Source organism: Pristiophorus japonicus, chromosome 1, assembly GCF_044704955.1.
Source record: "Pristiophorus japonicus isolate sPriJap1 chromosome 1, sPriJap1.hap1, whole genome shotgun sequence".
NCBI classification, from domain to species: domain Eukaryota; kingdom Metazoa; phylum Chordata; class Chondrichthyes; family Pristiophoridae; genus Pristiophorus; species Pristiophorus japonicus.
In genome coordinates, this window is record NC_091977.1 from 141,955,478 (window position 1) to 141,981,181 (window position 25,704).

Below are 25,704 nucleotides of genomic sequence, written 5' to 3' on the forward strand. Positions count from 1 at the left end.
TATCTTTTTGCTATACGTATATGATTATGAATGATGAGTCCTCCCTGTACTGAGAGAGTGACATTGCCTCAATAGTTCAGTAATGAATCACGAGATAGGCAAATGGACTACGCATTTCACTTTTCTATCTCTGTTATTTACCAGATAACGTGAGTAGAATAAGAAGAATTCTCATTGTGTACATGTATTTATGAACCAACCACTCTCTCCTTAGAAATGTTTTTGAAGGGATCATCGGCTTATTATAAATGTTGTCCAATGTCAGAGAAGCGTTCCTTGGCATCAGTAAGATGCGCCTGGCATTTATCAAACCCAGTGAACTTCCATCTCTGTTAAAAGGCTGTGATATGTTTGTAATATCAATAATAGGAAGAAATTATACAGTGCCAAGTTAATAAATTACCCTATTTTCCCATGTAACAAAGCGCATGAAATATGAATCCTTCCTTTCTGTGGACATCCAACTATTTGTGCCATTTAAAAAAAATTCAATTTCAGCTTATTTCTTATTTAATACTTCTTTCCAAAACAACATTTACTAAATTAAATTCCAGTGATCTTGGGTTATCTTAAATGTAGAAATGGGCTTGCCTCAAAACATAAATGAAGTTTTAAGCCAGATAAATAGTTTTCCATATAAATGGGATGTTATTTTGGCCTTCTTAACAGGAAGAGTTATTTAGTCCATGATTTAGTGACATATCAAGTCCTAGTTAACAATTGAGATGTCCAAAAATATTTTTCCAGCATGTCATTATTGTGTGAAAGGTATGCTTGCATTTAATAGAAGATGAAAATGGTTTTGAATGTTGATGTAAACCCAGTGTTGGATGTGCCTTTGTGGTTAAACTTCATGATTGGTAAAGCAAATCATGTCTGATGACTTGCAATGTAAATGTAAATTGGCTCCCTATATGAGATTCACGTTCTAGAGCACATTTATGAGATGAATAGAAAGATAGCATCAGTACACTCTTCTCAGCAGTTAACATGACAGCTTCAATACATTTTACACAAATAACATGTCTAGATTGCCACAATATCATTAGATTTCTTCAGGAACGTTTCTCATTTACAGAAGAGAAACTACCCATCAACATTTTATTTTAAGAATGATTTTACGGCTTGTTTTCCCCGACATTAAAATAATGATTGCACTTCAACAACAACTTGCATTTATATAGCATATATAATATAGTAAAACACCCCAAAGCACATCACAGGAGTGTTATCAATCAAAATTTGACACTGAGCCACATAAGAAGGTATTAGGCCAGATGAAGCGGTAGGTTTTAAGGAGTGTATTAAAAGAGGAGAGAGAGGTAGAGAGGCAGAGAGGTTTATGGAGGGAATTCCAGAGCTGAGGGCCAAGACAGCTGAAGAAACGCCACCAATGGCGGAGTGATTAAAATCAGAAATGTGCAAAATGCCAGAATTGGAAAAGCGCAGAGATCTCAGAAGGTTGTAGGGCTGCAGGAGGTTACAGAGATAGAGACGGGAAAGGTCGTGGATGGATTTGAAAACAAGGATGGGAATTTTAAAACCGAGGTGTTGCCGGATTGAGAGCACAGGGTAATGGGTGAATTGGGCGGTGCGAGTTAGGATATGGACAGCAGAGATTTGGATGAGCTCATTGATGTAAAGTGCATTGGAACATCCTGAGGTCATGAAAGGCACTATATAAATCTAAGTTCTTTCTTTGTTTGCAGTATCGGCCAACAGTTCGGAAAAAACTTCCAGATATTTTAATTAAGAACTTAACTTGAAATTGTTTTTGTTTAGTTTCTTTTTACCAATTTGAACCGGTGCTGTCTTAAAGGAGTTAACTCCTTATGAGAATATGATTCCATAGGTACCCCAAGTGGCCATTGTTTATGTGTGAATCATGGCAGTGAAAAATGTCAATCTTTCATATTTCTGTCATTTTTTGACCATTTTCATTAATTTCTTTGGGGTTTTTTTCTGGCACTTCGATTCTTGAGCCTTTGTGCCAATTGATTTTTTATAAAAATTCTCTTCAAAACTCCATTACTGAAACCAATGGGATTCCCAATTGGAATCACTCTGTCACTTTATCTGAGTTATTTAGAAAAAAAGGATGTCCTACAGTGGCTGGTCTGGTACACAGAGCCCTCCTGCCAGTAAGTGCACACCATCATTTGTAGATATTTAGTGTATGTGAAGGGTCCTCTTCCCACAGGTAGCTTGGATAGTAGACCAGATGCCACCATTAAGTTAAATGAATGCCTAACTCACTATAATGTTGGATGCTTTCTTGGAAGCTTGGAAACATGCATTGTCATGTTTTCAGTTGCAATGTATGAAAGATGACATGCCAGGGTAATCAAGAGCCCGCAAATTTGACTCCTTGCATTCATCAAGATGCTACCAACTATTTCTATAGGTTCTGTCACACTTACCTGACAGTGGCCATGAGTAACTGGGGGTGAAATTGCCCATTTTCGGCGCCCTGTTAGTGCTTCCTGGGGAAGGGGGTGCTACCGCCTCCCGGGAAATTGCCCAGAGATTTGGGAGGTGCTGTCCCGGCAGTGCCGCATCCCGCAGTTAGTGTCCCGGGCTGGTGCACAACCGGCGATGATGTCGTAACTGGCTGGCGCGGGCAGATGTCAATGTCAGCTTGGTGGGTCACCAGCTGGCAGACATCCGCTCCTGGAGCGCTATTTAAAAGGGAGGCCTGCAGCTCCCAGAACCGCCACCATTGTTGGCTGGCTGAACATGGTGGCCCTTGCATGGACCGTGCCGCCATCGTGCAGCCCGGCACTCCGTTTTGGGCCATGTAGAGTGCGCAGCGGCCCTCCCCTTTAATGGAATAGGAGGGGCATAGTAACGCCTCAGCGCCGCACTACCGTCCCGGGAGCGCCCCTCAAAGGAAGCTGAGTGCCGAAGACAGCGCTCTGCTTCCTTTGAGGGAGGCCCAATTCCATGAACGGGACTTCTGGACCAGACGATCAAAATTCCAGCCTCTGAAGGTTACCGCCCCAATTGGGACGAGGGGCATATTTATCCCCACTGTCTTCACACGGTTCAGGTAAGCAGAGAGCCAGTTGCAGAGCTGTGCCATCTGCTGCCAGACTGTCTACAACCATCAGGCAACTTTGGGCAGACACAGCCAATAAAAGTATTGGTCAGCTGTAGCCTGAAACGTGGCTCCATCTCCTTGCAGGAATGTTGCAATGCTGACCTACGGGAGATGGCTGTGGAATGGCACAAGGCACTAGTGTCCTCAACTATTTTATCTAGCCCTCACTCCACTCCAGGAGCCATTTAACAGGGGATTGGGTGCTGGGCTGTTCCATCACTTGCTGCAAACTCATGCCTGCACCTTGAGTTTCCCTTCCCTTTGTCTCTGCCTGTGCCCTGTCCCTTTCACCCAGATTGAGGTGCCTTTGGGGCTCTCCATACACTTTTACGACAGTTAGAAGATGTAAAGCTATGGCAGCACACTGCAAGTGATAGTGAGAACAGCATGACATGAGGTATGGAAGAATGAAAAATACATATAATGGATTGCAATGTCACTGATGACCATATCATCTCAGGGGTGGCACTCCGCGATGTATGTCAGAAATAAAAGTAGATTGAAGTGCAAGCCTTAATGTGTGCCCAGCAAGTAGTTCAACTGACTGGCATTGAATGGCAGCCTTCCAGCATTGGTAACCCTTCATCATCGTCATCACAGGTAGTCCCTCGGAATCGAGGACGACTTGCTTCCACTCTTAAAATGAGTCCTTAGGTGGCCGAACAGTCTAATACGAGAGCCATAGTCCCTGAAACAGGAGGGACAAATAGTCTTTGAGAGTAAGGGCGAGTGGGACAGATTTGCCGTATGCTCTTTCCGCTGCCTGCGCTTCATTTCTGCATGCTCTCGACGTTGAGACTCGAGTTGCTCAGTGATCTCCCGGATGTACTTCCTCCATTTAGGGCTGTCTTTGGCCAGGGACTCCCAGGTGTCGGTGGGGATGTCGCACTTTATCAGGGAGGCTTTGAGGTTGTCCTTGTAACATTTCCTCTGTCCACCTTTGGCTCGTTTGCCATGAAGGAGTTCCGAGGAGAGCGCTTGCTTTGAGAGTCTCGTGTCTGGCATGGGGACAATGTGGCCTGCCCAGCGGAGCCGATCAAGTGTAGTCAGTGCTTCAATGCTGGGGATGTTGGCCTGGTCGAGGACGCTAATGTTGATGCATCTGTCCTCCCAGGGGATTTGTAAGATCTTGCGGAGACATCGTTGGTGGTATTTCTGCAGCGACTTGAGGTAACCCTTACTTGTCATTTCGCTATTGCCTGATGACAAGACCCATTATACGGTGCAGTCATATATGTATATGACGCTAAACATCAGCAAGACAAAGGTCCTCCACCAGCCTGTCCTCACCGCACAGCACTGCCCCCCAGTCATCAAGATCCACAGCACAGCCCTGGACAACGTGGACCACTTCCCATATCTCGGGAGCCTCCTATCAACAAGAGCAGCCATTGACGATGAGATCCAACATCGCCTCCAGTGTGCCAGTGCAGCCTTCGGCCACCTCAGGAAAAGAGTGTTTGAAGACCAGGCCCTCAAAACTGCCACCAAGCTCATGGTCTACAGGGCTGTAGTAATACCTGCCCTCCTGTATAGCTCAGAAACATGGACCATGTATCATAGACACCTCAAGTCGCTGGAGAAATACCATCAACGATGTCTCCGCAAGATCCTACAAATCCCCATGGAGGACAGACGCACCAACGTTCGCGTCCTCGATCAGGCCAACATCCCTAGCATCAAAGCACTGACCACACTTGATCAGCTCCGCTGGGCAGGCCACATCATTCGCATGCCAGACATGAGACTCCCAAAGCAAGCGCTCTACTCGGAACTCCTTCACAGCAAACGAGCCAAAGGTGAGCAGAGGAAACGTTACAAGGACACCCTCAAAGCCTCCCTGATTAAAGTGCAACATCCCCACTGACACCTGGGAGTCCCTGGCCAAAGACCGCCCTAAGTGGAGGAAGTGCATCCGAGGGGGCGCTGAACACCTCGAGTCTCCTCACCGAGAGCATGCAGAAACCATGCGCAGGCAGCGGAAATAGCGTGCAGCAAACCAGTCTCACCCACCCGTTCCCTCAACAACTATTTGCCCCACCTGTGACAGTCTGTGGTTCTCGTATTGGACTGTACAGCCACCTAAGAACTCATGTTAAGAGTGGAAGCAAGTCTTCCTCAATTCTGAGAACTTCCTATGATGATGATGATGATATTTAGGGCAAGCTATTCCTCTTAGAGCAGAACACCTGAGGGAGAGCTGTGTTATTCTCAGAAGGTACCACACATTATGTAAAAATGAGACACTGACCAAGAGAGGGTGAACAATGTGATGGTATTGAAAATCCCAGCATACCAAAAGTGACAAAACATAATAAGATGAAGAACATTTGCAGCACCAACATCCACCTCTCTACCTGCTGCCACCGCCTCTCTTCCCCCCTCGATGTGAGGCCCATGGTCCTCTTCTTCATCCTGCCTTCAACACCACATGTCGTGCCCCTGCCCCTCAGCATGTCTGCTTGAGCAGATTGTGCAGGTGGGCAGCCGGATCTCTGCAGATGTATCTGTCTTGGCGAGAACGTAAGGGGCGTGACTGAAGGCCTCAGCATCTCCGGCTCCTCAGGATCCGTCTGCCTTAAGGGTGTGGGCTCGGGGGCTTGCACAACCTGGCCAGAAGCCATCGCTTGCCCCATCACCTCAACAGAATCGCTGGTGCGCTCCAACGCACTAATGAGCCGCTCCATCCTGTCAGTATGCTGCTGAGCAAAAGTCTCGATGGTGTCAGGTACCTCAGCTGCAGCAGGTCACGCTCTATCTCCACGCTTGTCCTTGATAGCTGTACCATCTCGTGAATAGCTGCTAGCCATCCTGCATCCTCAGGTGGTTGTTGGGTGTTTGTGAGTTCATGCGCCTTGGCTGATTTAGAGCCACAGCCTCTGCGCCTGCCAACACTTGTTCCTGCATCTTCCGGTTCGAAGCTCATGAATTCGGACCCTGATGCCGAGGATCTCCGGACAGGTGGCACACATGTCAGGAGGCTGCTGTCCTCCTCTTCCAGCTCCTCTACCTCAAGTGGCTCAACCACAGACCCTTCTCCCTCATCTCTCTCCTATTCTTCCGGACTCTGGGTGGTGGAGTTGGGTGCAGTGGATGTGGGTGATCTTTGGGGGCGGGGGGATGTGGAGGAAGAAGCCGCTGTCTTGGACTAGTGACAACGTCGGGTTAGAAGACGTTGGGGCCACACTCCTCCTTTGTGTGCCAGAGGTCAGTGCTGTCCGAATCACCAGCTGGAAGTAGAGGCCAACATTTCAGTCTGTAGGGATTGGTGACACTGACATGTGAGGCATCCCCTCTCACATTGTGCCATCAAGGAGTTCTATCTCTACATGGGCACATCAATAATGGCCGACAAAATGTGCGAGAAATCCGATTTGACTTAACATTGCATGAGCTTTCATGCCATCAGTGTTACACATAGTGGAGATTAGTATAAGCTTACCATACTCTAACAAGGGATCTGCATCAACCTTTGTGTTTGCCTGGCAGTGGTCACCCACCAATGCCAAGGCACGCTCCTCCAGGCTGCTCAACTCTATCAGCTCTGCTGGGCTCCCTCCCGTGGCACTCAGGCTTGCTCCCTTGGATGTATTTTTCTTCTGCAGAGAGTAAAGTGCCAGCCTTGACCCCTTTTGCTCATGCAGCACACATACACTCACACACACACATCTGGCACAGAGCCTTTTAGTGTTCTATGGGAGGCCTCCAATAAATGGTTACTCACTCTTGCTGATGCCACCACATTGTTCCAACGTTTCCTACATTGGTCTCCATCCCGCACAATATTGGCCATTGAGGACACGACCTCACCAATCTCACTCCAAATCCGTCTGTATTATGGTGGTAGAGGCTTGCCACGACTATCACGGGTGAGGTCTTTATACATGCACTCGACCTCTGATACAAGTTCCTCCAGTTCTTCATTTTTAAACCAGGGAGCTCTAGCCTTGGTTTTAACAGTCTTCTTTGAAGCCTTTTGCCTTCTCATTTTAATGCCCTCGATGGATGGCTGATGATAAATTTGGTCCCCTCTATTTCCAACACTCTCCCCTCTCCAACTGGCAGTTGCAAGGGAGTGATCAGAATTTAAGTACATGCGCAGATGCCCCAGCAGGCCCAATCGCAGAAAATCTGACATCAGCTGCTTAATAAACCTACAAAAAAAAAGTCTTGCGCATGCGCGGTGCACAGTCTCTGAAGTTTTATGATTCGTGAGGCCTGCACCTACCGCCCACTGCTGCTGCCACCACTTGCTGACGCCCGCACCCCTCCACCGACCCCCGCTGCCTGCCGCTGCCGCTGACACAACCGCGATGAAAATCACTCCCACCTGGCCCCAGCGGCAGTGGGCCTCAAAAAGGTAGGTGTCGCCCAGGGACCGCAGAAAAATGGGCGGGCCTTACAGTTCACCAATTTCAGGGCCATAGAAACATCGAATGAAGTATGAAGATCTGCAAAAAAGTAAGTTAAAGTTTAAATTATTTTTCAGCGATTTATAAGGTAAGGGTTTTGTGAATGTTTTGTGAATGTTTTTTGCAATTTGTTTTTGTTTTTTCCCCCTCCCAAGGCCTCTCTCGCAGCGCTACCAGCCCGGACTAATGTTGCCGAAACTTGCGGTTTGCGCCATGAATCGTCGTACAATGCCGACTTTACTGATGCGTAAAGACCGAAATTTAGGCCTAAAAATGGGAGCGCAGCCAAAATGGTAATTTTGGCCTAAAACTACCGTTTTCGCTGACAACCTAAAATCTAGTCCTTGAATCGGCACTTGACTCGTTTCCAGTCAATACAACCCAGTAAGAGTTAGGAGAGTGGGGAGAAATATTGGCAGACGAATAATAAAATTCTTAATATCCTGTGAATGTTTCAACTTGAGTTCTTTTCTTAACAGGCAGCTTTTCCTGTTTTGACATGGTTTTGTATGTCAGTGTTGGACCTGGTCACAACTGTGACACTACCATGCCAAATTTTACATCCTTCATAGAATCATAGAAAAATTATGACACAGAAGGAGGCCATTCAGCCCATTGTGTCCGTGTTGTTTGTATCGAGCAGGAGCAAGGTCAGGGAAATCAGGTGCATTATCAAGTTTAAACTGAAAAGTACAAAAAATGCATCGATAGATAAAATATATTACATTAGGAATAAATAAAATTAAAGTTATTGTAACAAAAATAGGAGATAAAATATAGGGAAGAGGAAGAATAGGAGGGTAAAAGGGAATCTAGGCGAAGCAGACATAATGGCCCTGAATGTCCTGTCAATTTGCATGCAAAACAGCATAATTGCGGCGCAGTGCTGATTTCAGGCGCAAAAGATCATGGAAATTCAGGCATAAGTGACTTGTAGCCATTCTTACGCTACACCCGAATTTTCTCAATCTTTTACGTCAGTTCGGCAAAACCTTTGAGCAGACCTTCTGTCACTCATTAGTACAGCCAGCCCTCCATCCAGGAGAGGGTACAACGCAAATTTCCAGTATTCACGCAGGTTCAGAATGAATGTACATTTCCCCCCACAATTCTCGGCACACAGGCTTCCTATGGATTTATGCTTTCTTCAAAGAGATTGGCAACTGTAATGGAATTCACATGGTTCAATTTCAACCAGAGTTCAATTTCCTGAAAAATGCTTAAAACACATTGCTTTAAATATTTTGAGAAATAAATTCACAGGGGAGATGCTTAAAATTATTTGCTGTGGATAAATATGTGCGTTCACGTCTAAGGCACTGATATATTCAAGTTGTCATTTGGTACATTTGATTTGAATGTGATCGGTGAGCATATATATCACCCACAGCAGGCATTTGTCTGCTTTTGAGAATCAATGATCACTTTGAAGTTGAGTTGAAACATAATCAGTACAGAAAAGAACACGGGAACAATTTGAAAGGAGATGAAGCCATTAGGCTTTTCTTTATTAACACTTTAAGAACCTAAATTTAGCAGGAATTTTGGTAAACCATAGCCATTCATGTCAGTAAGCTGGGCTGCAACAAAACTACCCCAATGCCTTTTGGTTGCCCTGAACAAGCTTCCCAGAGAGCTTCTCAACTTCCATCCATGTTAAAATGGTCTCACGGGCACAGTTCTATTTGGGGACAGCACGAAGCCCACTCGATGACCCTCCCACTGAGGATTTAAATCTTGATGGAGTGCTAGTTCCCTGCGTCACGGAGGCTCCGAATGTCATTTGAGAATAGCCGTTTTGAAAATACAGAACAGGCTGAAAAGAGTGACTGTCAAACTAGCAAGATTGTTCGGTTTATATTTTTTTTGTGTAGGATACTCATTCAGACTATTACATATTTATAACAAAAGTAGTATTTTTTTAAACGCCATTTGCAGCAATTTGCTGTAAACGACTGAGCTGTTGTACAGTGATAAAGAAAGTTAACAAGTCAGGACCCTTAAAACACGCTTTTTTTTAATGATCTGGCATTGTCGAATAAGATGCACAATGTAAAATCCTGACCCTGCAGTACAGACTTACATGAGGCACATGCTGAAGTCACGGGCACTCTGGACCTGCACCTTTATTTCACAGCTCTCGAGCGCCACACTTGCCTGAGACCTGCCTTTCTATACCTGTGTGGAACAGGTATGCAGTGACTCCTGCAAATGCACCCCTGGTGGTAAAGTATGCTTGTGGTTACAGGTCATATCTAGTTACAGTCATGTATAGCATGGTAAGATACAGTTATATACAGTAGTGTGAGATACATGACATACAGGAATCTGGCCGGCGGACTGGACGGTATGTCATGCAGCAAGGAGGCTTATGACAGATACCGAGGGCTTAATACTGAGAAAATCTAGAGGAGCATAGAAAGTGCAAGGGGTGCAATTAAAAAGGAAAATAGGAAAGCAAAGAGAGAGCATGAAAACATTTTGGCAAGTAAAATTAAGGAATACCCAAAGATGTTTTATAAATACATTAGAAGCAAGAGGATAACTAAAGAAAGAGTGGAGCCTATTAGATACCTTAAAAGTAATCTGTGTGTGGAGGCAGAAGACGTGGGTATGGTTCTTAATGAACACTTTGCATCTGTTTTCACAAAGGAGAGGGGCGATGCAGACGTTGCAATAAGGGAGGAGGAGTGTAAAATATTAGATGAAATAAACATAGTGAGAAAGGAAGCATTAAGCAGTTTAGCAGCTTTGAAAGTTTATAAATCCCCAGGCCCGAATGAAATGTATCCCAGACTGTTAAGAGAAACAAAAGTGGTAATAGTAGAGGTTCTGACCATTATTTTCCAATCCTCTCTGGCTACAAGTGCGGTGTTGGGGATCTGGAGGACTGCTAACGTTGTACCCTTGTTTAAAAAGGGACAAAGTGATAGACTGAGTAATTATAGGCCAGTCAGCCTAATGTCAGTGGTGGGAAAATTATTGGAGAAGATTCTGAGGAATGGGATAAATCTTCATTTAGAAAGTCACAGATAAATCAGTGACAGTCAGCAGGGATTTATTAAGGGAAGGTCATGTTTGACTAACTTGATTGAATTTTTTGAGGAGGTAACAAGGAGGGTCGATGAGGGTAGTGCATTTGATGTAGTGTATATGGATTTTAGAAAGGCTTTTGATAATGTCCCACATGGCAGATTGGTCACGAAAGTTAAAGTTCCATGGGATCCAAGGTAAAGTGGCAAGTTGGATCCAATATTGGCTCAGAGGCAGGAAGCAAAGGGTAATGATTGATGGGTGTTTTGGTGACTGGAAGGCTGTTTCCAATTGGGTTCCGCAGGGCTCAGTACTAGGCCCCTTGCTTTTTATTAAAAATATCAATGATTTAGACTTGAATGTTGGGGATATGATTAAGAAGTTTGACAGTGATACAAAAATTGGCTGTGTGGTTGATAATGAAGAAGAAAGCTGTAGACTGCAGGAAAATATCAATTAACTGGTTAGGTGGGCAGAACAGTGGCAAATGGAATTCAATCCACAGCAGTGTGAGGTAATGCATTTGGGTAGGGCTATCATCATCATCATAGGCAGTCCTTCGAAATCGAGGAAGACTTGCTTCCATTCTAAAAGTGAGTTCTCAGGTGACTGAACGGTTCAATACGGTAATTACAGTCTCTGTCACAGGTGAGACAGACAATTGTTGGTGGAAAGAGTGGGTGGGGAGCCTGGTTTGCCGCACGCGTCTTCCGCTGCCTGTGCTTGGTTTGTGCATGCGAGAGGTGATGAGATTCGAGGTGCTCAGCGCCCTCCCGAATGCTCTTCCTCCATTTATGGTGGTCTTTGGCCAGGGACTCCCAGGTGTTGGTGGGGATGTTGCATTTTATCAAGGAGACTTTGAAAGTGTCCTTGAAACGATTCCTCTGCCCACCTGGGGCTCGTTTGCCGTGTAGGAGTTCCGAGTAGAGCGCTTGCTTTGGGAGTCTTGTGTCGGGCATGTGAACAATGTGGCCTGTCCAACGGAGCTGGTCAAGTGTGGTCAGTGCTTCGATGCTGGGGATGTTGGCCTGATCGAGAACACTGATGTTGGTGCATCTGTCCTCCCAGGGGATTTGCAGGATCTTGCAGAGACATCGTTGGTGGTATTTCTCCAGCGATTTGAGGATTTGAGGTGTCTACTGTATATGATCCACGTCACTGAGCCATATAGGAGGGCGGGTATCACTACAGCCCTGTAGACCATAAGCTTGATGCCAGATTTGAGGGCCGGATCTTTGAACACTGTCTTCCTCAATTGACCGAAGGTTGCGCTGGCACAATGGAGGTGGTACTGAACCTCGTCGTCGATATCTGCCCTTGCTGATAATAGGCTCCCAAGGTACGGAAAGCAGTCCACGTTGTCCAGGGCCATGCAGTGGAGGGCTAACAAGTTAAGGGAATACACATTAAGTTGTCATCATCATCATAGGCAGTCCCTCGGAATCGAGGGAGACTTGCTTGCACTCTTAGAATGAGTTCTTAGGTGGCTGAACAGTCCAAAATGAGAGACACAGTCCCTGCCACAGATGGAATAGACAGTCGTTTAAGGTAAGAGAGGGTCGGACAGGTTTGCTGTGCATTCCTTCTGCTGCCTGCGCTTGTTTTCTGCATGCACTCGGTGATGAGACACAAGGTGCTCAACGCCCTCCCATATGCACTTCCTCCACTCAGGGCGGTCTTTGGCCAGGGACTCCCAGGTGTCGGTGGAAATGCCGCACTTTATCAGGGAGTCTTTGAGTGTGTCCTTGTAACATTTCCTCTGTCCACCTTTGGCTCATTTGCCATGAAGGAGTTCCGAGTAGAGCGCTTACTTTGAGAGTCTCGTGTCTGGCATGCAGCCAATGTGGCCTGCCCAGTGGAGCTGATCAAGTCTGGTCAGTGCTTCAATGCTGGGGATGTTGGCCTGGTCGAGGATGCTAATGTTGGTGTGTCTGTCCTCCCAGGGGATTTGTAGGATCTTGCAGAGGTATCGTTGATGGTATTTCTCCAGCGATTTGAGGTGTCTACTGTACATGGTCCGTGCCTCTGACCCATGCAGGAGGACGGGTATTACTGCAGCCCTGTAGACCATGAGCTTGGTGGTAGATTTGAGGACCTGGTCTTCGAACACTCTTTTCCTCAGGTGGCCAAAGGCTGCACTGAAGCATTGAAGGCCCTGTTGAATCTCCTCATCAATGTCTGCTTTTGTTGATAAGAGGCTCCCGAGGTCTGGGAAATGGTCCACGTTGTCCAGGGCCGCGCCATGGATCTTGATGGCTGGGGACCAGTGTTCTGCGACGAGGAATGACTGGTGGAGGACCTTTGTCTTACGGATGTTGATGCATAAGGCCTAGGCTTTTGTATGCCTCAGTAAATACGTTGACTATATCCTGGAGTTCAGCCTCTGTATGTGCGCAGACGCAGGCGTCATCTGCGTACTGTAGCTCGATGACAGAGGTTGGGGTGGTCTTGGACCTGGCCTGGAGGCGCGAAGGTTAAACAGCTTCCCACATTGTTCTGTAGTTGAGTTCCACTCCAGCGGGGAGCTTGTTAATTGTGAGGTGGAGCATGGCAGCGAGGAAGATTGAGAAGAAGGTTGAAGTGATGACTCAGCCCTGTTTGACCCCGGTCCAGATATGGATAGGGTCTGTAATGGATCCGTTGGTGAGGATCACGGCCTGCATGTCATCGTGGAGCAGGCAGAGGATGTTGACGAACTATTGGGGGTATCCGAAACGGAGGAGGACGCTCCATAGACTCTCGCGGTTGACAGTGTCAAAGGCCTTTGTAAGTTCGAAGAAGGCCATGTATAAGGGCTGGCGCTACTCCTTGCATTTTTCCTGCAGCTGTCGCGCTGCAAAGAATATGTCCGTTGTGCCCCGTAGGGGATGAAATCCGCACTGTGACTCTGGGAGGAGCTCCTCGGCCACAGGGAGAAGACGGTTGAGGAGTACTCTAACAACAACTTTCCCAGTGGCTGATAGCAGGGAGATTCCCCTATAGTTGTCGCAGTCGGACTTGTCCACTTTTTTAAAGGTGGTCACGATCACTGCATCTCTGAGATCTCCCGGCAAGCTCTCCTCCCTCCAGACGAGAGAGATGAGGTCATGTATCTGTGCCAATAGCGCCTCTCCGTCATACTTTAGCACCTCAGTAGGGATTCCATCCGCTCCCGAGCCTTGTTGTTATTGAGCTGCATTCCTACCTCCTGCAACGTTGGGGTCTCACTGAGGTGGTGGCGGGTCACATGCTGCGGCATGTAGTGGAGACCACTCGAGTCAAAAGCAGAGTCTCGATTGAGGAGATCTTCGAAGTGCTCCTTCCAGCGGGCCCTGACTGCCTCGGTGTCCTTGATGAGTGTTTCCCCGTTCTTGTCCAGCAGTGGGGTGGGACCTTGGGAGTTTGGTCCGTAGGTGGCCTTGACTGCGATGAAGAATCCTCACACATCATGGCTGTCAGTCAGCTGCTGTATCTCCTGTGCTTTCTCCATCCACCACCTGTTCTTTAGGTCCCGGGTTTTTTGTTGGACCTCAGCCTTGAACCGTCAGTAATGTTGCTTTGCTGCTCCCGAGTTGGGTTGTTGCTTAAGGCTCAGAAATGCTCTGTGCTTGCGATCTATTAGTTCTTGGATCTCCTGATCATTCTCATCAAACCAGTCCTGGTGTTTCCTGGTTGAGTGACCAAGTGTCTCTTCGCAGGCACTGGTTATGGGGACCTGGAGGGCAGCGGTGTGGGCATTCTGCTTCTCGGGGTCATCAAGGCACGCCAGGTTAGCTGTGAGGTGCTGGCTGTATAGGGCTCTCTTAGCTGGGACTTTAAGTGCCCCAGCATTGACTTTTTTGCGACACTGCTTCTGCTGTCCCCTCCACTTTGGGGCTATGTTAATGTTGATGATGGATTGGATTAGGCGGTGGTCCGTCCAGCAGTCGTCAGCCCCTGTCATGGCGCGGGTGATGCGCACATCCTTGCGATCCCTGGCTCGGACGATGACATAGTCAAGCAGGTGCCAGTGTTTGGAGTGAGGATGTTGCCACGATGCCTTGTATTTGTCCCTCTGGTGGAACAAGGTGTTGGTGATGAGAAGTTCATGTTCTAGACATTTTGTCAGGAGTAGGGTACCGTTGGAGTTGGCTTTCGCTACCCCCTCTCTGCCAATCACGCCTCCCCAGAGGGCTGTGTCTTTGCCAATCCTGGCATTGAAGTCACCTAGGAGGATCAGTTTGTCGCCCGCGGGGATGTGGGACAGGGATTTTTCGAGGTTTGAGTAAAAACCCTCTTTGGTCTCATCCGTTGCATCAAGTGTTGGGGCGTACGCACTGATGACTGTGACTCATTGGTTCCGGGATAGATTGAGTTGAAGAGTCATGAGGCGATCGTTAACTCCGCAGGGGGAGTCTTTGAGGCGGTCACCCAGCTCGTTTTTGATGGCGAAGCCGACTCCATGAAGGCGGCGTTCTTCCTCTGGTTTCCCTTTCCAGAATAAGATGTAACCTCCACCTTGTTCCTTGAGCTGGCCTTCCCCTGCCCGCCGGGTCTCACTTAGGGCGGCGATGTCGTTGTCAAAGCGTCTAAGTTCCCGGGCAACATTCCAGCCTGTCATTGTTGGAGTTGTCCATGAGGGTCCTGTAGGACACTGTAGGACACTGTAGAAATTGTAAGACACAGAGAAGTGTAGCAAATACAGAGCAGATTTACGAAGATGTTGCCTGGACTGGAGAATTTTAGCCATGAGGAAAGATTGGATAGGGTGGGTTTGTTTTCTTTGGAGCAGAGGAGGCTGAGGCAGATCTGATTGAGGTGTATAAAATTATGAAGGGAGATAGAGTGGATAAGAAGGACCAAGTTCTGTTAGCAGAGGAGTCAACAAGCAGGGGAATAGATTTAATGTAATTGTGGGGAGGTTTAGAGGAGATATGAGAGGAAACATTTTCACCCAGAGGGTGGGTGGGGGGAGCGGGGCGGGGGTCTGGAACTCACTGCCTAAAAGGATGGTAGAGGCAGAAACCTTCACCACATTTAAAAAGTACTTGAATGTGCACTTGAAGCACCATAACTTACAAGGCTACAGACCAAGAGCTGGAAAATGGGATTAGGCTATCTTATGTTCAGAATAACTCCACAAGATTGTATACTGTAAGCTCAAACTGTTGTGACCTTGGTCTCTTTAATGTAACTCCAGAGTGAGGAAGCAGCATGGTAGATTGCCTTTTATACCTGCTTGCCCGGGGTGTGCAGGTGACCCTTGGGTCTCCAACAGGTGCGCCCCCTGGTGGTAAGTCTGACACACTAGTAAGGTTTACATACATAACAGGCTAGATATCTCTTTTCAGCCGTCGTGGACATGATGGCCCCAAATTGCCTCCTTCCATGCTGTAAATTGCTGTGAGCAGGCAGTCATCACTGGGATTTCGAAGGAACAGTCCCCCAGAATTAAGGTAATTGCTTGCGAGGGTTTGGTAGTATCTGTGGTCAGGAGAAGGGGAATTCTTGGGGCTCAGGAGACCTACAGTTCCCTTCTGCGGCCTATCAGAGCACTCCTGCTCCTCCTGGTACTACAAGGAAATTAAAAAAAAGAAAAATGCACTTACCTTTTTTGGGCCTCTAGAGCCTGGCTTCTCTTCCCACAATGGATTCCTCGTACAAGCTGTGATGTACTGTCGCATGGTTTGTTATGAGCATGCTCTGGCCGAATAAAGAACATAAGAACATAAGAATTAGGAATAGGAGTAGGCCATCTAGCCCCTCGAGCCTGCTCCGCCATTCAACAAGATCATGGCTGATCTGGCCGTGGACTCAGCTCCACTTACCCGCCCGCTCCCCATAACCCTTAATTCCCTTATTGGTTAAAAATCTATCTATCTGTGATTTGAATACATTCAATGAGCTAGCCTCAACTGCTTCCTTGGGCAGAGAATTCCACAGATTCACAACCCTCTGGGAGAAGAAATTCCTTCTCAACTCGGTTTTAAATTGGCTCCCCCGTATTTTGAGGCTGTGCCCCCCAGTTCTAGTCTCCATGACCAGTGGAAACAACCTCTCTGCCTCTATCTTGTCTATCCCTTTCATTATTTTAAATGTTTCTAGAAGATCACCCCTCATCCTTCTGAACTCCAACGAGTAAAGACCCAGTCTACTCAATCTATCATCACAAGGTAACCCCCTCATCTCCGGAATCAGCCGAGTGAATTGCCTCTGTACTCCCTCCAAGGCTAGTATATCCTTCCTTAAGTAAGGTGACCAAAACTGCACGCAGTACTCCAGGTGCGGCCTCACCAATACCCTGTACAGTTGCAGCAGGACCTCCCTGCTTTTGTACTCCATCCCTCTCGCAATGAAGGCCAACATTCCATTGGCCTTCCTGATTACCTGCTGCACCTGCAAACTAACTTTTTGGGATTCATGCACAAGGAAGCTCGCGACTTTCCGTCTTCAGACCCTGCAGAGATACCTTTACGTCGAGCTCCCTCCTAGGTGGTGTGCTCTGGCGAGGTATTTCTTCCGCCAGCAGCGCGACCTCAACTATGACACGCAGCTCCTGTTTGTGAACTTGGGGGGTGCCAGGACCGCCCTCCGGGAGCTGCCTGTCTTTTATAGGGACCTCATCAGGGTCTGGAACAAAGTCTCCACCAAGCGCAGCTCTCCGCCGGCTGGAGTGGCGGCTGTCCTGCAGGAGCCGCTGCTCGGGAATCCGTACCTCCACGACCGAGGTTTTATGTGGCGGTCGGAAGAGAGGGCTGTGGCTGGTGAGGTGACCAGGGTCAGGGACCTGCTCGATGGCGGAGGAGCGGGCTGGATGGCGCCAGACACGCTGGCGCGGCGCCTAAATTCTGCCAACGTCCGCCACGCGGCCGATGCCATCGAGTCGCTAAAAACAGCTCTGGGCCCTGACTCCGTTAGGTGCATCAAGGAGGCTCAAGCACGTGGGGAGATCCCGTCCGAACTGACCCCCGTCTGGACGGAATTCCTCATCGGCGCCAAACCCCGGAACCTCCCTCGGGGGCCGGCGCCTCACAACTTGAGCCGCCTCGGGGAAATCCCCTCCGTGCCTTTCAGTTCCGCGCGGAGGGGTTTCCTGTACGGGCTGCTCCTGCACACTCTCAACTTTGCCATCCTCGCCGGCCGTCCGGACACGCCATGGCGTACCATCTTGCCGTCCGGAGGAGGCGGGGGTCCCCGATGGAGGGCACTCTACGCAGGGGTCCTCCCACTATTCATCGGGGACTTGGCCTGGAGGGTGGTGCACGGAGCAGTGCCGTGCAACAAATTTTTAAGCCGGTTCACGGACTCCCAAGCCGCCTGCAATTTCTGCGGTCTGGAAGAGTCTGTGTTCCATGTTTTTATGGAATGCACAAGGTTGCAGCCCCTGTTTTATTATTTGAAGGGGCTGCTCCTGAAATTCTGGCTGCACTTCAGTCCCACTCTCCTGATCTTTGGGCACCCTGTGCGGAGGGGAGCGGGTAGGTCCGAAGGCCTCCTCGTAGGACTGCTCCTGGGCACGGCCAAGGGTGCCATCAGCCGGTCCAGGCAGCGGGCGGTCGAGGGGGTCGTTCAACCTGACTGCCTGCCTCTCTTCCGCTCTTACATCTGATCCAGGGTGTCCTTGGAGATGGAGCACGTGGTGTCCACCGGTACGCTCGCGGCCTTCCACGAGAGGTGGGCACCGGAGGGACTGGAGTGCATCATCACGCCCGGCAACCAAATTTTAATTTGATTTTACGTTTTAAAGTTTAATTTGTTTTAATTGCCAGTGCTTTTAGTGTCCCCCTTCCCTTTTATAGGGGGAACTGGGGAAAAATTGTGATTTTAGTGCCCAAAAAAAAAACCAAAAAAAGAAAAACACAAAAAAAAACAACAAAAAAAAGGGGAAAAAAAAAAAAGGGCCTTGTAAATGTCTGGTGTGTCACCCAGGTCGGGTGGCACGGTTTAATGTTTTTTGTTTTGCAGATGAACTCCAAAAAGAGTTTCATGCACAAGGAAAAAAAAGAAAAACACAAAAAAAAACACAAAAAAAAAGAAAAAAAGAGCCTTGTAAATGTCTGCTGTGTCATCCAGGGCGGGTGGCATGGTTTAATGTTTATGTTTTTTTTCAGGTAAACTCAAAAAGAGTTTCATGCACAAGGACCCCCAGGCCCCTCTGCACGGCAGCATGTTGTAATTTCTCCCCATTCAAAAAATATTCCCTTTTACTGGTTTTTTTTCCAAGGTGGATAACCTCACATTTTCCGACATTGTATTCCATCTGCCAAACCTTAGCCCATTGGCTTAACCTATCTAAATCTCTTTGCAGCCTCTCTGTGTCCTCTACACAACCCGCTTCCCCACTAATCTTTGTGTCATCTGCAAATTTTGTTACATTACATTCTGTCCCCTCTTCCAGGTCATCTATGTATATTGTAAACAGTTGTGGTTCCAGCACCGTACATGCAAGTTACATGCACGAGCAACCCATCGTGTCTCTGTCCTTTAGTTTTTCTTCACATATATTACATTTTGGTGACAAGATTGGGATGCCAAAGCCATTTTTAGGGATCATGGAAGGACACAGGAGGAGAAATTTGCACCATTTTTGCTCGGGGCGTGGTGCCGCTACCAACTCCTGCAGAATTCCGCAGGAGTTAGCTTGCGCAAACCGGTAGCACCCCACTCCTACTGGAAGCACCCGGCGAAAATTCTGTAGCGCCCTGTGAGGCTACCACAGGCAACGCTTGCATTAGCTTCGTGGGTTGCCAGCCAGATCACACTCCGCTCACGGGGCGAAAATTAAAGAGGAGATGCAGTGTGCAATTTATTTTAAATTGCCGACTTACCGCAGCCTTGCCTTGTCGAATTTGCGGGGTCTGTGCCGCGATGTTGCAGCCCAGCACTCTGCTTCTCCCCATTTCAGAGTTTGCAGCGTGCCCTCCCTTTAACGAAAGGGGAAGGTCCTGTGCCACCCCCAGTGTTACACGGATCTCCGCATAGCACTGGTAAATTGCCGTGGTTAATGCCCAAGTGCCGCCCCCGCGACATTGTGCTCCACTTCCTCTCGGAGGCATTAATCACAATTTCGTTGTTGGGGCGGGACTTCCACCTCTGGCGCAGGAAGTTCCACCTTGCCTTGGCTACCACCCCCAAATGTCCCTGCAGAGTTCAACCTTCGAGTGAATTTGTGACACCAGAACTGAATTTTTACGATGTATTTTACCATTAATGCTGATGCAGAATTGTCTGTGCTTTGTTTTCCCATGTATGTATACACAGCAAAGCTGCATTGATTCGAATATGTACACAGGTAGCTGTGATATCTTCACAGAGCACAGCACACACAGCTTCTTAACGTGACAGGCTGCTCTGTCGGAGCTCTCCGGAAAGCCTGTTCTGTTCAATGATTAACCCTGCACTTGCAGTACACAATACGTCCACATCCACAGTGTGGAGCTACAAGCATTACAAGCTTGATGAAAAAGCCATCATAACAAACAGCATAAATAACTTTCATTTTTATACATATTTACAAATTTAACTTTACCACTTGTTTTCTGTTTCGAAGAGAACCTTCCAAACATGGTCTCGAATCTAAACTCATTCGAGGCTCATCCTGAGGAACAATTTCCTCCATGGAATTTCCTTGATTTTCATTTGAACTTACTTTAACTTCAGGCTCTTTGTTTCCCTGACTCGGACTCAGACTTTCATTCTGATTCTCTCCTGGATTTGTTTCCAGTACACTGGATTTAGGATTTGCTACAGGTGTATCAAAACTATCTGAAAAGTCAGAAATAATTGAATCATTCCCACCTTCAACTCCTTTCATGTCTGTAGGTAAAATATGATCAATGTGGACAAACCTAACCTGTCCATTATCAAACATCTTTACCAAATATGTGCGAGGACCACATATCTTCATCACTCTTCTGGGTAACCACTTTAACCATTTATGGTGATGGTTCTTCACTCTCACCTTCTAGTTTAATTTCACTCTTCTCTCTTTTACACTCCTTTTATCGTGACTCTCTTTTTGTCTTAATTGTGTCTCTTCTACAGACTGTGCCAAATTTGGCTTTAACAATGAGAATCTGGTTCGTGGCTGTCGTTTAAGAAACAACTCTGCTGGTGTTCTACCAGTAGTTGTATGAGGAATATTTCAATATGTAATCAAAAAATTGGCCAATTTGTGATCCAATGACAACTGTCGTTTTCTTGGATTTGGATCGAACATTTGTTTTATGAGGGCACGTTTGACAATTTGTACAGTGCGCTCTGCTGCACCATTCGAAGCAGGGTTGTATGGTAGAACCTTGGTGTGTTTCACACCATTTTTGCTCATGAATTGTGCAAATTCTTCTGAACAAAATTGTGGTCCATTATCCGAAACAATTGCTTCAGTGAGGCCAAATGCAGAAAATAATGTTCGTCAAATGTCCAATGTTTTACTTGTTGTTATTTTCCACATTGGAAACACCTCAACCCACTTTGAATGGCTATCAATTACAATGAACAATTTTTGTCCATCTAACTCAGCAAAATCAATATGTAGCCTTTGCCACACCCTGGGAGGCCATTTTCATGGCTGTAATGGCACTGGTGGTGGTTGCTTGCTTACCGATTGACATGTCATACACTGACTCATGATGTACTCTATATCTTTATCAAGACCTGGCCACCATAAATAATTGCGTGCAAAACTCTTGGTCAAGCACATTCCCAGGTGCTGGTCATGGAGGTCTCCTAATAATTTGGACCTGAATTTATTTGGTATAACCACTCTTGCACCCCACATGATACAATCTTTATCGACTGATAATTCATTCCTACGAATGAAGAATGTCCATTATCCGAATGGCCATCCATTTGCAATATACTCATACACCTTTGGCATCGACTGGCAGTTTATCAATGTATGAAAAATAAAACACTTCTTCCCTATCGGGTGTAACCTGTGATGGGGAAGGCAATCTAGACATTGCATCAGCATTACTGTGATCAGCTGATCATCTCTATTCAATATCATATATATATGCTGATAAAATCAAAGCCCATTTCTTCTTTCGGGCTGCAGCTAATGTTGGAATTGGGCACTTTGGATGGAGGATTGCTGTCAGGGACTTATGGTCCGTAACGATGGTAAATTTACGACCATACAAGTATTTGTGAAACTTCTTGACCCCAAAAATTAATGCCAAAGCTTCCCTTTCAATTTGTGCATAATTTTTCTCACTGGCACTGAGAGTGCGTGAAGCAAAAGCAATTGGTCTCTCCTTCCCACTACTTGATCCATGAGAGATTACTGCCCCAACTCCATACGGAGAGGCATCACATGCTGGCTTAATCTCCTTAGAGATGTCATAGTGAACTAATATGGTGCTCTCTACCAATTTGTTTTTACACTCCTTGAATGCTGTTTCGCATTCTTTTGACCACTTCCACTGCACCTGTTTTTTCAGTGGATGTAATAATGTAGCCAAATTTGGTAGGAACTTCCCATAATAGTTCAAAAGACCCAAGAATGAACGCTGTTCAGTGACATTCCTGGGAGTGGGTACATTTCTAATTGCATCCAATTTTTCCATGGTTGGATGTAAACCATCTTTGTCTACTCTGTGCCCTAAGTACTCCACTGAGTTTTTAAATAACTCACACTTACGAGCAGATACTCGTACTCTGTGCTTCTCTAGCCGTTTGAGGACTTCATTCAATATTTTATTATGAATTTGCCTATTTGGTGCTGAAATTAGTATGTCATCCAAATAACATACTACCCCTTCAATACCTTGCAAAATCTGGTTCATCACCCCTTGGAATATGGCAGGGGTGGAAGACACTCCAAACGGTAGCCTATTAAACTGATATAGGCCAAGATGAGTATTTATAGTCAAACATGACTTGGACTCCTCATCTAGTTCAAGCTGTAAGTAGGCATTCGTAAGATCCAGTTTTGAGAAGATCTGACCACCTATCAGTGTTGTGAACAAATCTTCTGTATTCGGCAATGTATTGGGGACATTACCTTTTAGAACCTGGTTTACATTTACCTTATAATCACCACATAATCTTACCTTACCATCAGACTTAGGTACAACAACAATGGGTGTAGCCCAATTACATCGATCTATCTTACAAATAATGTTCTCAGTCTCCAGTCTTTTGAGTTCTTGCTCAACTTTCTCCTTGAATGCTTATGGTACAGAACGTGGCTTGTAGTAAACCGATCTAGTGTCCTTCTGTACCCTGATACTCGCCTTGAAGCCTTGGATCGGACTGCCCGTTTAGCAGAACACCTTCGGATACTGCTTGATAGCCTCATCCGTTGATGAAAATCTCGCTTCCACAGAGAAAATCTTACTCCAATCCAGCTTCAGTGAGCTCAACCAATTTCTTCCTAGTAAGGCAGACTTATCCCCTTTCACTGCTATTAGAGGAAAGTTCTGAAATTGATCTTTATATTTCACCGGTACGGTGATACAGCCTACTACAGGAATTTTCTCTCCCGAGTAGCCTCGCAGCTCTATCTTGGATTTCTCCAGTTGGAAATCACGCAATTTGTCGAGGTACAGTGACTCCGGTACTACACTCACGAAGGTGCCCGTGTCAATTTCCATTGGTATCTTGAATCCCGCAACATCTATGTGGATTTTGATGCTTCCCGAATCGCTGTCGGTTAACCTCGTGTTCCTGATGACGTGTATTCTAACATCTCCTCGTCCTGTTGTTGTTCTTCCATGCTATGAAGTCTCTTTTGATTTCGACTCATAGCTTTGAACGCTGGACTCATAGCTTTAAAAACTGGTTTACCCTTCAGTCGGCATGCCTTCGCAAGATGCCCAGTCTTTCTGCAGAAGAAACACTCTGCCTTCACGTATGGACAACTTTGAGCAATGTGTTGTCCCAGGCACCTATAGCACAACTTCGACGCTCTGGTAGAATTTCCAGTTTCTGAGACTTTTGGCCATGGCCGTCTTTTACTTTGAACCTGCAGGTGATTTACCTCGGTTGACTGATGACCGTAATCATTATTTAATTCTCAGGAATATTGTTTAGCCATGTTCATCGACCTCGCTGTCTGACAAGGAATCTCAAAAGTCAAGTCATCCATCGTCAATAACTTCCTTCTAATCGCATCATTTTTCACCCCACAAACAAAACGATCCCGTAATGCTCGGTTTTGAAAGTTTCCAAAATTACAGTGCACCGATAGCTTTTTTAATGCTATGATGCAATCAGCGATACTTTCATCCGTCTTTTGATTCCGAATCCCAAAACGATAGCTTTCAGCAATTTCTAAAGGCTTAGGGTTATAGTGCTGTTCCAGCTTTGTTAAAATCTCTTTAAGCATTATGTCCTTCAGCTCGTCAGGCACAAGTAGATTTACAAGGGTTTCGTATAATGTCGGACCTGCCACTGATAAGAAAATCGCTTTCTCACGTTCCAACACAGCCTGGTTCTGGACTGCTTTGTCTGGAACTTCGATTATGTTATTTGCAGTGAAATACATTTCTAGTCAATCCACATACACTTTAAAACATTCCCGGTTGTGTCTATATTCACCCAAATATCCGATAACACCTGCCATTTTAAACTCTAGCTGTTCACACCGTGTGCTGTTTCTTTTTTACCTCAGATTTTTGTAGCTATTTATCAAAGTCAGAAACTTCCAAAGTCTCCTGTCAGCTGGCTGAATCCTTCACCAACAAAATTTAAGCTTTAAACATCCGAAAAATCTCATCCTCGGTCGCCAAATATGTTATCTTCACAGAGCACAGCACACACAGCTTCTTAACATGGCAGGCTGCTCAATCGGAACTCTCCAAAAAGCCTGTTCTGTTTAATGATTAATTATGCAGCTGCAGTACACAATACGTCCACATCCACAGTGTGGAGCTACAAGCATTACAAGCTTACAGACATTACAGTAGCGTGCTGAGTCACTGTTCAGCAGAATCGGGACAATCATGGTCACACCTACGGGATTCATTGGAATCCTTGGCATGTATGACCAAGCTTGCGAACCATTCAATTCTTAAATTGAGTGAATGGAAATGGTTTTTACGGCTAATAACATTATTGAGACTGGAAGTGCAGATGAGAATGTTCAAACTCAAAATAAAATAATTTGTGAACGGAAAAAAGCAATTTTTCTAATGAAGATCGGACCAATTATTGATGGTACATTGACTCGCACCACAGAAAGCGAAGGTGCATCATTTGAAAACAATGTCGAAAAACTCAAGGACCATTTGGACCCAAAGTCATTCGAAATAGCAGAGTGCTGTTATAGCAGAGGTTTGCTAGCAGGAACCAGAAACAATGTGAAAACATCCATGAGTAAATTATAGCTCTTAAGAACCTGTCTTTGCATTGCAACTTCAGCACATTTTTGGATCATGCGTTGCGAGATAAGTTTGTGTGTGGACTGGTGGGTGAGTGCACACAGCCCAGGTTACTGAACACTCAGAACCTAACATAGAAACATAGAAACATAGAAAATAGGTGCAGGAGTAGGCTATTTGGCCCTTCTAGCCTGCATCGCCATTCAATGAGTTCATGGCTGAACATTCAACTTCAGTACCCCATTCCTGCTTTCTCGCCATACCCCTTGATCCCCCTAGTAGTAAGGACCTCATCTAACTCCTTTTTGAATATATTTAGTGAATTGGCCTCAACAACTTTCTGTGGTAGAGAATTCCACAGGTTCACCACTCTCTGGGTGAAGAAGTTCCTCCGCATCTCGGTCCTAAATGGCTTACCCCTTATCCTTAGACTGTGACCTCTGGTTCTGGACTTCCCCAACATTGGGAACATTCTTCCTGCATCTAACCTGTCTAACCCCGTCAGAATTTTAAATGTTTCTATGAGGTCCCCTCTCATTCTTCTGAACTCCAGTGAATACAAGCCCAGTTGATCCAGTCTTTCTTGATAGGTCAGTCCCGCCATCCCGGGAATCAGTCTGGTGAACCTTCGCTGCACTCCCTCAATAGCAAGAATGTCCTTCCTCAGGTTAGGAGACCAAAACTGTACACAATACTCCAGGTGTGGCCTCACCAATGCCCTGTACAACTGTAGCAACACCTCCCTGCCCCTGTACTCAAATCCCCTTGCTATGAAGGCCAACATGCCATTTGCTTTCTTAACCGCCTGCTGTACCTGCATGCCAACCTTCAATGACTGATGTACCATGACACCCAGGTCTCTTTGCACCTCCCC